This window comes from Bombus pascuorum, chromosome 1 (assembly GCF_905332965.1).
Source record: "Bombus pascuorum chromosome 1, iyBomPasc1.1, whole genome shotgun sequence".
NCBI lineage: Eukaryota > Metazoa > Arthropoda > Insecta > Hymenoptera > Apidae > Bombus > Bombus pascuorum.
In genome coordinates, this window is record NC_083488.1 from 13,869,275 (window position 1) to 13,886,338 (window position 17,064).

The window sequence follows — 17,064 nt, forward strand, 5'->3', positions numbered from 1 at the left end:
GTGCGCGATCGCAATACGCGTCCCGTAATTAATTACTCACGATACCATTGACTCGAGCTGGGACTGTGGGAGCCGAGGTTTTTGTTCCGACGACACGATCTTTATCTCGGAATTAAGCATCGACGCTTTTGTTAATGAAGCAATTGAGACGAGATCGAGACGAACAGGATGTAGCTTCCTTTTGGATATATGTAGCTCCGTCTTCAACTGCACACGATGTAGTCAGCGAATAATTATCGCTTGCTCGACCAGAACTATTTCCATCTTCCTCCGTTCCGAGTCGGTTTCGCGTGCAACCAGAGGAGATACTTGTTCCGTGATATTGGTGTTGTCCCTCGAGAACGCGAACCTGTTGATTCGTACAAAGATTGCTACGTTCTTTGCGGCGTGTCTCTGGTTAGCCGTTCGATTCTACGTTACCGACCACTGAGAAATCACCAAAATGTTCGGAAATTACCGGCAATCCTTGTCCGTTGCTAATCGTACACGAACTAAAATATCTTATTGTTTCAGTTCTCTACAATTTCATGAAATAAACGATCGAGCTGTATCGAACCGCTCGGAAATTACAAGCTACCTCTGGCTCGACCCCATCGCTACTATCATCCTGCTACCAACTTCATATTTGCGTTCGTGCTTTCTTGCAGCTTGTATCTACACGAGTACCCATTGAAATTCTTTGATAGTATATCCTTGGTCTGCCAATCGTGTCTGGCTTCGCCCATTTTCCGTCGATATAAAGTTTCTACTCGAATCATAGATATAAATATGAGATTCGATCGAGACATTTGTTAGAAATTGCGTCAGATTCCATCTCTGTATTACGATCGTATTAAGATCGAAGTAGAATAGTTACTTGGTTGGGGATATCCACTTCGTCTATTTAAAGTATGCATGACATTAAACGTAGGATGTTACGCTTGGATATTTCATTGCGTTTCGAGCGCGAAAACAACCCTACGGTACGCTTCGTTACCGCTCATACCGCAAAGTCGCCGCCAAAGATGGCAGTCATACTCAAGGACACATTTATCCTTTATCCTGTTAGAGAGCAGGAATGTCCAGTTCTCGTTGCAAGATTCTCAACTGGCTCGCCGGAGCCGGCTCGAACTTTTCGATCCATTAAACGACTCGATGGCACACTACGTAAAAATGAAAAAATCAGACAGAACGTTAGTTATATATATCTATTTTAATCCCTCCATAAATATCGATATCTATAATAGGAAATAAAAATCGAGCGAAGTCTAAACTCGACCGTAAAACCGATTTAATTAGATAACGCTTCGATTGATCATTCTCTGTGCATGCTGTCGTGCTAATTCAAATAGGCAGATTCGGTCAAAAGATGGTTTTGAGAAAAATGACTTTTAATATTTAACAACCAGACATCGATTTTGCATACGTCTGTTATGACGTATTACTGTCTGTATTACTACAAATATAATATAAAATTGTTATATCTGCAGTTTTATTGCAGATACAGCTCTCTTATTTAATATACACATAGATAAAGTACTTTTGTGCCACCTGACAGCAATGACTTTTACGAAAATTGCAGATACGCCCTTTTGACTTAACACGGCAGTATATAGGTAGTGTGATGCCTCGGGATTATAATTAACGTAGACAAAAAATTTCAATTTCCTCGTGTACGAGCGGATCATCGCGTCGCTTCGTTGCGACCGTGCAGTGACCAGAAAGAATGAAAATGAAAATAATCGACCAACGATTAATTTTCAATGTTTTGTACCGGTGTCTGCTGATACATCGGTATCATTTCGAAAGGTAATAATTGTAAGGGGAGATTTATAAAGCGAAGAAGGAACGAATGAGGATCATCGAGAACCGAATGACGGATCCCAATGATTACGATGTCCTGTGAGAGCGTTGCGCGAATAGAATCTGTCGAAGAAAAGACAGAAGAAACAGATAGAGATACATCGTGGGATAGATAGATAGAAAGAGATAGAAGGGATCAGTAGCGAAGAAAGAACGAAAGGGGAAAGAACGAAGAGAAGAACGAAGGGGACAGAGGAAGTGAAGTGAATTAGCGAAGGTGTACGACCGAAAAGGAGGCCACGATCGTTCGAGTAAACAAGTGCCTTGGCCGCTCGACCAGTTCCACCTTTCTCATCTTGTTCCGACGTTCTGTCGCCATGGCCTTTAACGTACGTAGAGTCGCGATGCTCGTACAAAGGTACTCGCGTTATAAAATTACGCGCCAATTTTTACAGATCGATCTTTTAATGAACGCGCCTATCTGCTCATAAAGATGTACAGCGTTTAGTTTTCATTATTATTACTATTATCGATATTGTACATTAGTAATTCCTGACCCTTTTTAATAGCGAAGCTCCATATAGATTTGACGAAGTCGTGGAATATAGCTTTATACATTATATCATCGTATGTAACTCAATTGTTAATATCTACCTCATGTGAAATGCTCGGAAAGTATGTAGCTGTTATAAAATATTAGACACGCAGGAAATCTTGAGGCTAAAGAGGTAATTATATTCTAAATTAAGAAGTTAATTTGCTTTCGTGGAAAGTATGATCATTACGTGATAACAGTATTCGCTAATCTTACGTCAAAAGTTACATCTTATACACCAGAGTAGATGTTTACCAGTGTACAGGTTTATTCAAAGTCACGTCGGGTTTACATGAAACATTGCATTAGCCTAATTACAATCTATTATCGACCAAAAAAGATCGATAAATCTGAACCGAGATTGCATCAGTAGCGAGTAGGTAATTATGACTCCTTCTTTTGCATATTCATTGCGATTTTGATAAAAAGACGGCCACAGACTTGTAGAGACACGTGGATCATGAGAGTGTAATTTCGCGTCTCTAATACTCCCGATTACTTTACGTAAAGGTGATCTCTGTCGCTTTCCTCTTTCTCTCTCTCTCTCTCTTCCTCTCTCTCTTCCTCTCTCTCTTTTTCCTTCTCTTCCCTCCCCCCTCTCTCTTTCTAGCGTCTTTCCTGTTTGTTTCGCCCCTTCAAGATCAAGGCCTCGCATGATTGCTGCATAAGGAAACAATCTAGGTTAGCGACGGTGCATACATAGAGGTGCGTAACTACGGTCGCGTGAAATTGTTAATGTCGTGTGTACAGGGTGAATCATTAGTAATCGATGTCTGGAATAACGTTTTGTCATCATATAGGTCATATAATATTTTAATTGAATCACGGGCGTTTTATTTAACTTCTGACATAACACGACTATTTCTATTTGCAGAACGAGGTAACTCGAAGAAAAGTCACAATTGTTATCTATCTTTCTGAATCTTTTGAATATTCTAATGCAACAAGGTTGCAATACAACAAATACGCAATAAATCGCGGCACTTAGAACTGTAATGAATTAAGACATTAATAAATCCTATATGACGCTATATATTAACTAATAATTGCTGTATACATATGCATACATGATCATCTGCATAATAATCTGTACAATTAAGGACAATTTGCTATTTACCTTTACGTGTGCATGCGAGAAGTTGATAGAACTATAGATAGAAACACGTGTAGATGCACGTATGAAGAGCAATTTGGATAAATCGAGCGGTTCGATCCAAGCCACGCATGTGAGTCAGTAAGGCATTTGCTACGTGTGCCACACCCCGAAATGCATTTCGCATTCCGTACCGCGCCGCAATAGCGAACACCACACATTCCCCGAGGACCTGCACCGGCTTTCGCTGTGCAAGGTGAAACACTTCCGTCTGATAGTGACGCCGACATTAGCTTCCTCTCTGAAACACGGTACTCTGCCTCCACAAATGAGCGCGATTCATTGTTTCCTTTATCGAACGAGAGATTGTCTGTAAGAAATAATTAAATACGGAGGAGGATCTTATTTGGGCAAATTTTTCTGGCTCGCCGGTCTTCAACCTTTTATTTATCTTGTAATGTGTCACTCTGCTCGTGTTACCTTCTTCTTTCCTGAACGATCAAAGTTCTGGCGCGAATTTACACGAACCGAAGGTTCGCACTTGGTATCAAAACGACAGAGAACGGTGATCTTGATCACAAGTACGTGCGGTTGGACGCTCACTCGTCGTACATTTCCAACTATACACGGTGTTCGCGAAATTCGTTCCAATTAATCGTTTTAAACAATTTGCCACGTTTTGCTAAAAATACATTTTTCTGCAGCAGTTGTTTGAAACGTTAAATATTATATTACCATACGTCGATGGAAATTTAATTTCTTCGTGGAATACAGGAACATTAATAATCACAATTATTTTAACGAAAGACGTTATAAACGTAATATGAATCACCTAACCCATTAAGAAATTCTTCGTATCGTTGCAATGAAAATTTTGACCAGATGAAACGCGAACACCTTATGTATAAACGCGTGTAACTGTTGGTGTCACACACGGAGAAAACGGTCAAGGCCATCGTACGTGTAGATGCTCTGCGAACAGAGTGCTAGAAAGCAGCAGCAGCAGCAGCAGCAGTAGGTAGTGACCGGTGTGTTTTCCAATCTCCTTAGCTAGGCTCGACCTTCGCGAGTTGACTTTAGTCCAAGAAACGAGCACGGTGTCTGCTAATGGAAACAACCGTCGGGGGTGGTCTTGCAAAAACGCACGCGCTCATCCCTGCACGGTCAGGTCGCGTTATTACGGTAAATTCACGTACTTGCCGGACAAATTCGATTTGCGAACCGCTTTATCGCTCCTACCCCTGTTTCATAATCGTCATTTGTGTAATTATCACTTATGCGTTTGTTAACTGTTGGAATAACCATGGTCAAGCGATCGTCAAAATGATGATTTTCTTCACAAAAAAATTAGTTGTATACTTGCGATCGACACTCGTGAGAATCTTTTATACACGGAGACTCATCAACAATAGGAATTCTAAAATCATTTTAGTTCCTAAGTGTAAATTGAAACTTGGAGCTTTTAGTATTACAACTAAACGTTTTTGTTCTTAATTACGAGTAACGAAGATTTTTTGACGGGCATAGAAACACGCTGATTTTGTAGAAAATATTTTTAATATACAAAGGTTCGAGCTCAGCTTTAGAGAATATACAAATACATTTATTGTTTTAAATCATTCGTAACTTACATTATTAGAATACAATGTTACAAAGTTCAAATATTAAACATTGGATGAAGAGCTACCTTTTCCAAAGGTTTAATGTCTGTTTAATGTCCAACGCCTAATTTGTCTGCAATAAATTCGTCAATGGAGGTTTCCCTTAACGAGACGGCTTAATATTTATTAGCATACTATTTACGAATGTACTTTATGTCGTATTCTTAAAATGCTTTCGAGCAGATATTACCATTCTGACCAGTGCAAAAAATATGTGCGATCATATTTTGCAGAATTAAACGACTGTCCAAGCCGACGAAGAATTCCGTGCCACCGAACATGTATTGTGAATTGTAAACGTAGGTAAAGGAATATTGAGAAAGAAGGAAATATTAAACTCCTGGAAGGATTTTATCTCGCACACCACAATTTCAGTCTTTGAAACCATTCTGTCAGCCAAAATATTGCATGCCGATTGTTCGAAACTGTTTTACCATACGGTTGTAGAAGTTCCTGTAATTTACTTTTGACATTTAGCTTTAGATAAATTATATGTAATCAGTTCAAAAGTAATATTGTATTCGCAAAAATATTTTGAATAAGTTTACCCTTCGAGGGAAAGTATTTATTAACAAGACACAAAGCCTTAACCTTTCCTGTTTCTTTGGAATATCAACGAAACTAAAACACTATCCATTTAGGAAAAGTAGAAAGGTCCATAAATCTATTCATTCCGTTTTATTAGTAGAAAGACAAAAGAGACGAGGAAAAAGAAATCAAAAAGCAATTTTATGGATTACTAGGGGCTGTTGTCTTGCACTCATAAGCTAGACGTTGTAAAACTCAAATTTCATCGATCATATTTCCACGATCCAATTCATGACGCCAAACCAATTCCATAATGGGATTTAAGATTTCTCTGTTAGTCGCGTTCGGTTTTTCAATATCACGATCTCTCGATATCGGAATATTTCTGCCCAAATACCTAAATAAAGAAATTTTGGAACTCTAAATCTGGTAGATTTTAGAAACGAAAGTTGCGAACTAGAACACCATCTACATTCGAAATACATCGCTATACCTAGGAATTCCGCGAGCAGGGATCGAGGACATAAACGCGACGATGCGTGGCTCGAGCGGAAAGAACTGCAAACGTGGAGCGCAGAAATTCTTAGGCAATCGCTTGCTGAGTCTACGGGCGGAGGACGATTCGTTCGAAACTAAACGTTTAAAATCTGAACTGTAACGTTAATCGTCTCAAAACGTCAGGGAACAAACTTAAGCGTAAAAGCAAGAAGGAATGGAAATAAATTCGAATCGAGTGAAGAATAAAGAAATACAAGAGAGGGAGTATTTGATGATGAAAAAGAAAAGAAAATGGAATCGAAAGGTAGTCGGTCAGAAATATCGGTAAGGAAAGGTAATGAGCCGCGGCGGAGCCCTTCCAGACTCGGTAGAAAACCAGAGTCTTTGGAGGCAGGCGAAGGTGAGCTTGCAGCGCAGGGCCAACCGAGCCGAGCTAAGACGAGGCGAAGCGAACCGAACGAACCGAGCGAAGCGACGTGGATACAAGAGCGTTGTTAGGTCATTGACTGCCGGTGGCCACCGATCCGCGAGCATCCAAGGACAGCCGCTCCGACGCCTCGCGATCTCCTTCTCTTTTTCTCTTCTACCTCCTTTTTCGTTCTCTCTTTCTCTTTTTCTCTCCCTTCTCTTCATTCCTATCGTTGTTCTGTCCCTTTCGAAAAAACTTACTGACAAGAGCTATTTCAGGGACGACTTCATTAATCGGCTTTGGAAGTTTATCATTTTAGACCGGGTATACCGATAGATCACGTGTGTATCTTGGCGCGAAATCGAGTTCAGAGATTGCTCGAGAATGCAACTCAAGATCCCTGGCGAAAAGAATAACGCGGCAACAGTTCGGATTTGAACGTTTCTGGCGCGATGTAGGTGTAAAATCTTTCGTGCTTCGAGTATGTTGCAATTAGGATTTTTTGAGTTTCGTTACTCGTAAGATAAGTTAGGCTACAGTTGGATGCGTAACAAACGATATTTGAACGATTTGAAGAACGAAGCTGTACGAAGAATATAGGGAAAGAACGTGACTTTTGAAGTCACATTTATCGTAATAGAAATTTTAAGATTCATTACGTTGTTAAGCAGTCCCGTATTACCAAGATTGTTTGTATAGTTGGTACAGGAATTAGAGATATGCTTAATCGTTCCCTTGAAGATGTTGAAAATGTTGCTCGTTACAATAGCACAAGACACGAAAGTACTGCTTCTCTTAGTAATTATACCTTTGGTTTTTGACTTTCGTGAAACTTTGTTAATTTATTAGATATTTTTAAAATTCTTACATCTTTGGATCTGAAAGATTGTTTTCATTTTTCATTATGTCATATTAAAGTTCTAAAGAAATAAACCGATAAAAATATATTTGTCATGTTTTTCTCCTGCGATTTTCATATATTTGATTGCGCACGTTCACTGTAACCATAGCCTTTTACATGTTGCGATCAATCGATTATCAGTAGGCGTTTTGTAATTATAGATAGAATTATTTATTCGGTTCATAAGAGAAGAGTTAGTTCCACTGTATTTTGTGAGCGCAAAAAGTTTAGACCTCGTAAGTGACTTCTTGAGTACATAGCTTTCTTCAACGCGAAATCATTTCGAACGAAGAAAAAACCCGTCCTGACGATGCACATGCTGTTTTCCGTTCAACACCGAGCCAGCGTCAGCTGACCAAACTGCAAACTAACTGTTTATTGAGAAGCATTCTTCTGTACTACGTGAACTTGGAATTATTTCCATCGAAAGCTCATTCTCCTATACACATTTAAAAAGAAAAAAATTCATCAAATGACCTCCATTAAATCTAAAAATAAACGACGATAAAGATAATAAAAATGTGCGGAATATCCTTCTATGAAATACAAATAATACCTGCGTATCGACTCGAAGTTCTACGACTAATTCCGAATGGAGAATGAGAAATGTCAACAGAGGCATGTCCCTGAATGTGTACTCTGTAATTTGCAAAAGTAACATGTGCTTCTACGTGTTGTATATATCGGAAAGAATGGACGAAACGTGAACGTGAATGCGTTTGCACAATACATTCGGGTCATGGGAAGAAGACCGATGCAGAGGGTTACGCGGATTTCGTGGCTGCCATTCGTTCGTGCCTCACGCATTTCCGTTTTCATGTTTTTCATATCGTCCATGTTTTTTGCCATTCATTACGAAGCTCGATCCGCGCCACGTGGAATAATATCATGACGAATGACCAGGAAGTCCATTGAAATCTAAGAAAATTGAATGGTACCTGTCTTAGGTAATAACAATCCCAATAACTTCGAGACTCTGTACTTGTGCAACTTTTGTAAGTTTAAATACAAATAAAAAAAAACGAATAGAGAAAAATTTAGATTAGAGATTTTCTTGCAAGTCACGAACCAAGCGTTGTCTGGACTTGCTTTCTTCCTCATGCTGGATGTTCGTAGTTAATCGATTCCTGTTTCCAAGATTTTTCGTGCCATATGCGGTGTTCTTTCGTGAAGAGGAAAATCTGGGTAATCATAAATAACGCTGTTCACACCAGGAATTGGTCGAAAGCTGTTTCGTTCAGAAACTCATTTCTAGGGTTGAAAAAGGGGCATCATGAATATTGAATGGGTTCGTTTTCTATGAATCGTTCCACCGAGTTTTCAATGGGGCTGGCGTACTGAAGCGACGTTATACGAGGGCCAGATTAGTTCCGTGAGAAAGAAAATTCTTTACCAACTTGAAAACACCGGATCTTTTTACAAGTCTTCGAATTATCACCGAATCGCTTTCCTTGTTTGTATGACAGCTACAAAAGGTTTCTTTTCCTTTAAAAGCTAATTGAATTCAAAGTTAATATTCCTTAGACCACGTTAGGTATATCTTAGCAATAGACACTGCATAATTTCAAGATTGTGAGACTTTAATACCGACTTGGGTTGTTAATCCAAAGTTGAACTTGGACAATGGCAAAATTGAAATATGATTTAGGAGCAAACTGGTCAGATTACGATGTTGTTAACCAAACTAGTACGAAGGATATTACTCAACGAACCCCTAATAACGATAAAAGACATCAAGTAGCGTTGAATAATTTACGACTCGAACTCACAAGGAAGCTTTATAAATGCCCGAATACAACACAAAAGTACAAGAAAGCCACAAATGCGAGAAATTCAGGATCATTCTAATCCGAGCCTCTTCTTAAGAGCTTAGCCCTTTAAATTCTGATTTAAACTGATACGCAATTTCTTCGAAAATGTTCGTTTCTTAGATGAGAAATTTATGCCAGTTTTCTTTTGATAAGGGTAATGACAGGTTTTCCAGTCGGATGATGCAGAATCTCGATGGTTATCATAAAATCACGTCGGGAAGTTGCACGATAATTCAGTAAAATTACGTCACATCCAGGTACCAGAAGGTACGTTCCAGGAATTTATAACGGAACTTGATTTCGTCATTCAGGATCCCGTGGTCGGCCGTATGTGCTGAGTTTATTTTTAGAAACGCGGCTACGATTATCTTGTCGTGGACATTGCTAGCGCAGGTGAATCCTCTTCACGCTTCTTCATTTGATCGAATAATTCCCTGTTTCGCCAAAAGACGGGGACAATTAAACATATCGTGCACGAAACGTAGTAAATTAAAGTCGTAAACTCCGTGATAGCAGTTGCTGCTTTTGGTGCGAGGCTTGTAAAATCATTTGAAGAGATGATTGCCTACCAAGCGAGGAGAATCGATGTTTCACGAAGTAACAAAGGATAATTGCAAATAACCTCCTTATTAGAACGGAGTATTTGTTACAAACGTCGCTGAATTATTGATGACAATGAGCATTAAATATTGCCTGTTAATCATTCAGTGAGATGAAATGTTCGACTTAATGAACGAACAAAGATGACGGTAAATGGTCGAAGATAATTGTGAAGGCAAGATTGCATATTATTCGAAGAAACAGAAGATTTATTTGCACATTCGACAGGAATAAACGTACAATACAAACGTACACTACTATAACCGAAGCGTGCCATTGATGCAGATATTCCATCTGCAGAACGAGCACCAAAAGTTGAATAAGCAATTGCTTTAGTCAGCCAAAAGTGAAATTTTTCCATGTGCTATCTAATTCAATGAAAAATCTATATAAAGAAACACTACACTGTTGTGTGGACTATACAATAGAAACAGCGTCTATTAATAAAAAAACAAGTTTGGAAGAAACAAGTTCAACCTTGTAGCAGGTACTTTTTTTATAATATACATCAGAGTTTCGTTCGCTTCGCATTACGATTCGATCTACTTTATTCAAACCGCTAGAAAAATAACCCTCGAATCCATATGCAAATTTCCTAGCGTTTTTCGTGGGTGAGTTCGAGATCGATCACGATGCTTCTTCAACGTATAGTGATCGATTGACGAGGAAGCTTTCCCACAAGGTGTGCCCACGGGATATGGAACAGAAATATCGAATATACGGTAAGGTGCTACTGAAGAACGCAGGATACAGAAGGATAGCTTGAACCACCTGTCCCTGTCTCCCACGCTTCTATGCGATCCTATGGACCGATGGATGGATGGATGGTTTCTAATACGAAATCTCGAGCAGGGGAAGCGAAAAATAGATCTTCTAGTCTGCTTCCCCACCTGCGTCCTTTCTTTTCCATTACTCTAGGACAAAGAAGGAAGGAAGTCGCTTCTTCTTTGCCCCTGTTCAGGCAGAATCGACTGAATTTCGATCGGGAAGCTTCTTATGAGAATTTTTCTTACCTTCATATACGAGGGATACGCGCATTTTTTTTCTTATTTAAATTTAGTTTCGAGATTTTGAACTTTATTAACTTGAATTATATCGATGACCGATATTATTTCTTCTATGAATTTGCTAATAAACTTAGGGGATGAAAATTGAATAGTTCTCTGTCGAGTGTAAGATTATACTTTGACACGACATTTTGTTTACCAGAACAAAACGAAGGGTAGCAGGCTGTTGTACCTTGTCCATGAAATAAAATATCCAATAACGTCCCTTAAGAGATCAAATATTTGTTTTAAAAATATAGAACATCCAAAACGGGAATGGAAAGTATTGAAAATATCATAGATACTATTCTTCATTGAATTACCAAGTTGAATTTTAATAGACACATTTGGTAGATAAAAATTAAAATTTAGAAGATTAAAAATTTATCACCTTACAACAAAATTTTTTACAGATTATCATTTGTAAAAACATTATATTTTCTTGCAAAGATTAACGTATATAGTATATATATATATAGTATGTATTAATATATATGCAAAATGCCTATATTTGTATTCTATCTTCAACTCACTGAATCGTGCTGAAAAAAACATAAACAGAATTCCAAAGACACGGGTAATAAATAGTAAGGTCATATCTCATTTTCTACAGTTGTTCTAATTTTAACGTAGTTTTCCTAGGTACGCGTACCTGCAGGCGGCCCCAGACAACCAGGGAACCGCCGAGGAGGATGCGTGGGACCAGTGGCAGTCCCAGCTGATCAACAAGGGAGGCGAACATCGAGGCGTCGAGGCCGTCCTCCCAAGTTGGGAGGCATGGAGGAGCCAACGCGGCCTTCCGCTGTCCTTCAGGACAACCCAGGTGCTTACAGGACACGGCGTGTTCGGCGAGTTCCTGAAGAAAATCGGGCTCGAGACGACGGACATCTGTCATCACCGCGGAGAGAACAGGGACACAGCGCAGCACACGCTGGAGTTTTGCCCGGCGTGGGAGCGGCCCCGCTACACCTTGCGCCTCATCATTGGCGAGAGGCTGACCCCCTTGGCGATCATAGAAGCAATGCTGAGCGAGCCGCAGAAATACGAGGTTGTCCGCCTCTTCTGCGAGCGAGTCATGCTCGCAAAGGAACGGGCAGGAAGAAAGAGAAAGAGAAACTCTCACCCTTATAGGATAACGCGATGGAGGGAAATGGCGGTCAGGCGACCCAGGCCCGCTCCACCACCACCCTGAACGGGACGCGATTGGCAGGGGGATGGGGCCAGGGGCAATGGCCCTCACTGGTGTCAATACATTAGGATCGACTCGATTAAGGGATCGCGAGGAATGCACCGATAGCAATTCGCAAAGAACGGGACCACGGAGCATTCCTATCATACGCACAGGCAGGCCATCGTGGAGTTTTAGTTAGTAAGAGTACTCTACTGCTGCTCGCAACGACGGGGTGTCTATGAGGATTTCTCCACGTGAAAAAAAAAAAAAAGGGTATGCGTACCTGTCGAGTTTGTTAGCGTAGTCGGTAGCCTTCTAGTATATACGAGGGTCATAAACGAAGTATTTTTTAAAAAAGCCCCATATGAAGAGGTCTAAAAAAATTTAAAAAGACCTGGCGGTCAAACAACTTTAATCCTTGCCTACTATCCCTAACAGAATTGGTGGTTTTTTTTCTACAATATTTTTCTATAGCCGGGAAATTCTTCAGTTGGCTAATGGCTAATTCTCTTTTTACGAAGGCCAACATTTTCTAGTTACCAAAGTTGGCTGAAAGCATATTGCCGTCATTCCGGAACTTTATTGCACTGTTTGTGTGCTTGGTTGTACTAGGGACCGGTCAAACATTTACAGTAATAGGCTTAAGTTCAACGCGTTGCTTTCCTTTTTTTTAAGTCGAATTTACGGAAGATCCTCCACCTTTTTAGTTACAACACGAAAAAACCTGAAATGTGTTTTTTAATCTGTTTGCCCGAGAAATTCGACGATTACCATTGCTTCTTTCAGCCAAGTTCTCTCTAATTTGTTTTTAATTTTTAATTTGTGCTTTACAATTTGTCCAACTGGACATTTGGTAAATCTTTTTAATTTTATTACTAAGTAACAAATGGATGGCCACCCCCAGCGGGATTGCAATTTGTCTATTTTATTTCTTTAGCGAGATCGGTGGGATGTTTTCTTCAAGTTCTCTCTAATGCAAAAAAAAATTGAACTTCTTATTGATAGAGCCTCACGAAAATATTTCAGTACTATCCATAGAAAACTTTTATGCGTATATTGTAAGCGTGGTATAAACTATTTGGACATTTTAATATTCGAATAGTTACTATATATCTGCATAACAACGAAGCTTAAAATATGGAGTGGTGCAGTTAATTTTATACAATACATCATACAACTGTATGTGTACTAACTAGTCGTTGATAATTTTGTAAGAAAGTAAATGACAGAAGCTGAATTTTTACGTAGAGAAACGCATTAGGTGATCTAGAAGTCGTTCGTTATCTAAATATACTTATTGTAGGCATGCGATGTGCAGTCAGGTGAAAAATTACAAAATCACTGGAACTTTCCTTTTTAAGAAAATTAAGTTACGCGATATCCAGGAAATCGACGAGTTTTGTTAATCTGAAATTTATTAACAGTTTATTTCGCATTCTTTTGCATGATTCATGCTTGTATACGTGAATCCTGCTATATTTTGTAGCATATTATTAGGAGGAGTATTATCAAGTATAGCGTCATCGAAGTCTGGAAAATGAACAACGTGGCTAGTTAGCTCGATTGATATTCGTAGTGGTGTTCCGATACACGAATAGGATACGCTAGAATAGATCCACTATAATGATAACGTAACGAGTTAAACGGTACCCATTTGCGTTAATTATTACATTACATACCCATTGTGTTGACCCATTTTCAAATGCCTTAATGGGATAGATAGATGGTTAACTGAATCAATTTCAACTTCCAAGGTTTTAACCTCCAAAATCATAGTTTCGACGTTGTTTTACAAAGCACGTAAAAAATTCGTTCACCACCTGGTAAACGGAAAGGATTGAAATTTTATCAAGAAACCAGCAAAATTTGAAAAATTTAAACAAAAAAGTAACTTCGCTTATGATGCGTTTAACTTTTGGTTTCCTCGTAGCACAAAAACGGATCCCTCGTGATAAGCTTTGATCTAAACGATAGAAAAAGATTTCGAAAAAGCGTAGTTAGTAATGATGGATGGTTGTCATGTTTACGAATAGATTGAAGAAATGGCAAAAGAAACTGACTGCGTCTATAACTAAAGGATTAACTTGTGCCGACAATTCGTCGAGGGTTGTTTACGACGTGTCCGAAGGGTTAAGTGCAAAAAACCGTGAATTACTCTGTCATATTTGTGACCCATGGCTTTGACGCTTTCTTTTTTTTTTTTTTTTTTTTTTTGCTAGAGTGAAACTCGAGAACTAACAGAAAACCCGGAAACATTCACTAGATTTCGCAAATATTTTAAAGGTCAATAATTCTTCAAATATCATAAAACAGTCGTAAGTAAAAACGAACAAAAATTTTCATTGAATTTTAATACGTAATTGTAAATTGTTTTATATATCGTTATACAATTTTTTTATATATAGTTTATATATAGTACTTCTCTAAGACATTTTTTCCAAAGATATTTTGGTCTTGTTGAAGTATTCCGATTTTCAGAAATAAATAATAAAATAAATAAAAGTGCCATGATAGTAAGCAATATAGTCTATGGCTTCGTTTAGGAGTTAAATGCGATAAATATTTCCTAAATTAATCGTGTAATATATAATTGCAAATGATGTACAAAATACCTTTGCCATAGAACAGAAAAAACAGAACAAAGATGTAAACAGAAAAAAGATGTGAAGGACCAGGATATTTTGTCGATTATCTTTAATGATTTCAATGTAGTTAATGACAGATGTATTTTGGAGAAATATATTTAGGAATGATGACAAAGTTTCGTGTAAGAGAAAGGATGGAGCGAAGAAAATTGTTACGCATTGATTTGACCTACGATTAACGGGTGGGCTTTTTTTAAAATCAACACATAAATGTTCAGCTATAAATTTGATTATTTGTTTTTCAATGAATTTTCATGACGACATGCACCGGATTATCATTTCTTAAAGTCATTGAATAATAATTTATTCGTAAACGATTGCGAAGAAATAATAAGCTTATGTCTTCGACGAAGTGCAATGAAGCATGAAAGGATGTCGTTGATAGAATACTGTCTTTGTTGGAATAATAATTGGTCATTAATGCAGCATAGACGATATGCAAGTAGCGTCATTTGTCCCATTAGACGGTCAATTGTACCGGTCACATTTTGCTATTGTAAGATATCCCGGAAGAGACAGTACGATTGTGAAAGAATTCCACTAATAGTGAGAGCAATTTAAAACCGTCAAATCGACCCGCGAGTGTACATTGAAAATATGCGCTCCAAACATCAAAATGTTATAGAAATACTAAATCCAAATTATTAATGTATATTAGCAATACAAGTATCGTTACGATAAACTCGATGATCAACGGATTTTGGTCTGAATACTAATTCTTTGAAAAGCAAGTAATCAATCATTGATAGATTCAACAGATTCATCAATATCCGAATCCAATTCAAAATACTGTATTTAAATATGAATGTCGAGGATTACGCAAGAAAATTTAATATAATGCCAGACGGTAGAATTAAAGTTAAAAATGAACGGTTTCAAAAGAAACATCGCAAACAGCGTGATCATGCTAGACGGTACAGAATGTATCCTTGATAGTTGCCGCTCGTTCATCGTCCTGTAGGCCAGTTCACTGACATCGCTGTACGATCAAGGAGTCCGACACTGTCAAGGTCCGCCAGTTCTTCTCAATGGTGTCGATCTGTCACGCAATTTAACTACGGTAATCGACACGCCTTACCGCGAAGGACGCCCCTTCTGTCCTTCTGTCCTTTCCTATGACATAGTTTCCCTGCGTCGTTTCCACGATTCTTTCATTTTTCATTCTCTTAAACGTGTAATTTACAATAAGACAACATATTCCAATTTCGCGTCCAATTCGTGATACTTTACTAGGAGAAATTCTTTCACAGAAAAGAAGTATCAATGAAACTCATCTTAAGGATCTTAGGATCTTAAGTAAGTAATGAAATTATACGTACAAGTTATATATAATATATATTATATAATATAATATTTACTTATAAATGTATAAATATATAAATATATAATTATAAAACAGTTATATAATAGTTATGTATAATAAATGCAACGTTATTGCTAATTCCTCTATCTGTTAGTCCCGGTTTTTATACAGTTACACATTTAAAGTGTCTGTACAATTTTATTATAGTGTATGAAATATAGTTAGCACAAAAGCCTGTTGCTATTAGTAGAATTGTTCGAAGCAAAAGGTAGGATCACCGTGAAGAGCAGGCTCGATTTAGAACGTAAGGAGGAGTGTTTTGAAAGGAGTTGATCGAGCATCTGCACGGCACATATGTTACCGCCATGTTTCGTGAACCTGCAAAGAATCGATTTATAACCCGGAAATCAAAACCTATGAGAATATATTTTTCTCGTTGGAATTTATCTAACAAGCAGATTCATCCCGAGGGAACCTTCCTCTTTTCTTTTCTTTTTTTTTCTTGGAGATTGCCAACTTGATTGGTTTCCCTTCTAATTACCCCCGTCCGAGATGAAACGGTCGATTAACTTCTAAAAATCTTTCACCCTCGTCTTCCATATGGTGGAACCCTTTTTAAATTGAAAAGGCTACCGTAAACGTTCATCGAACGAAAACACTCGAAAAATCGGAATCTACGATCAGAGATATTGCGCAACTGACGCCTTCGATATTCAATTTCCCATTTGTATGGTTACACATAAGCGATATACCTGCTTCAGGGAGTGGCGTCTACAGTGCAGTTAGATCGAAACAAGGCTTCTCGAAGGATCGTGTTATTGGTAGTAAAAGTCTTGGTTTAAAGAGCGGCTGGTGGATGTTCGCTCGCACTTTCTTCCGTGAGCCCTTTCGTATATTCGGCCGGCGACAATAGCGAGCTTTAAATCGTCCCACACGTAGTATACTGTACAATCGGTACCGCAAGTTCCAGAGACACGACTTACTTGGTTCACTTTTGCTGGTTAACGGTAAGTCCGTCAAG

At 38.5% G+C, this 17,064-nt stretch overlaps 1 long non-coding RNA gene across 1 annotated transcript in view; it reads right to left on the reverse strand.

Moving 5' to 3' along the window:
• Nucleotides 1–357: 357 nt before the first annotated feature.
• The window catches only part of LOC132916031 (uncharacterized), a 36,603-nt gene continuing 19,896 nt past the window's right edge, over nt 358–17,064 (reverse strand). The window contains exons 2-3 of the long non-coding RNA XR_009660004.1: nt 3,495–3,771; nt 358–3,037 (exon numbers count right to left, since the gene is read on the reverse strand). This is a non-coding gene — a long non-coding RNA (uncharacterized LOC132916031). The remainder of the gene's footprint in view (nt 3,038–3,494; nt 3,772–17,064) is intronic.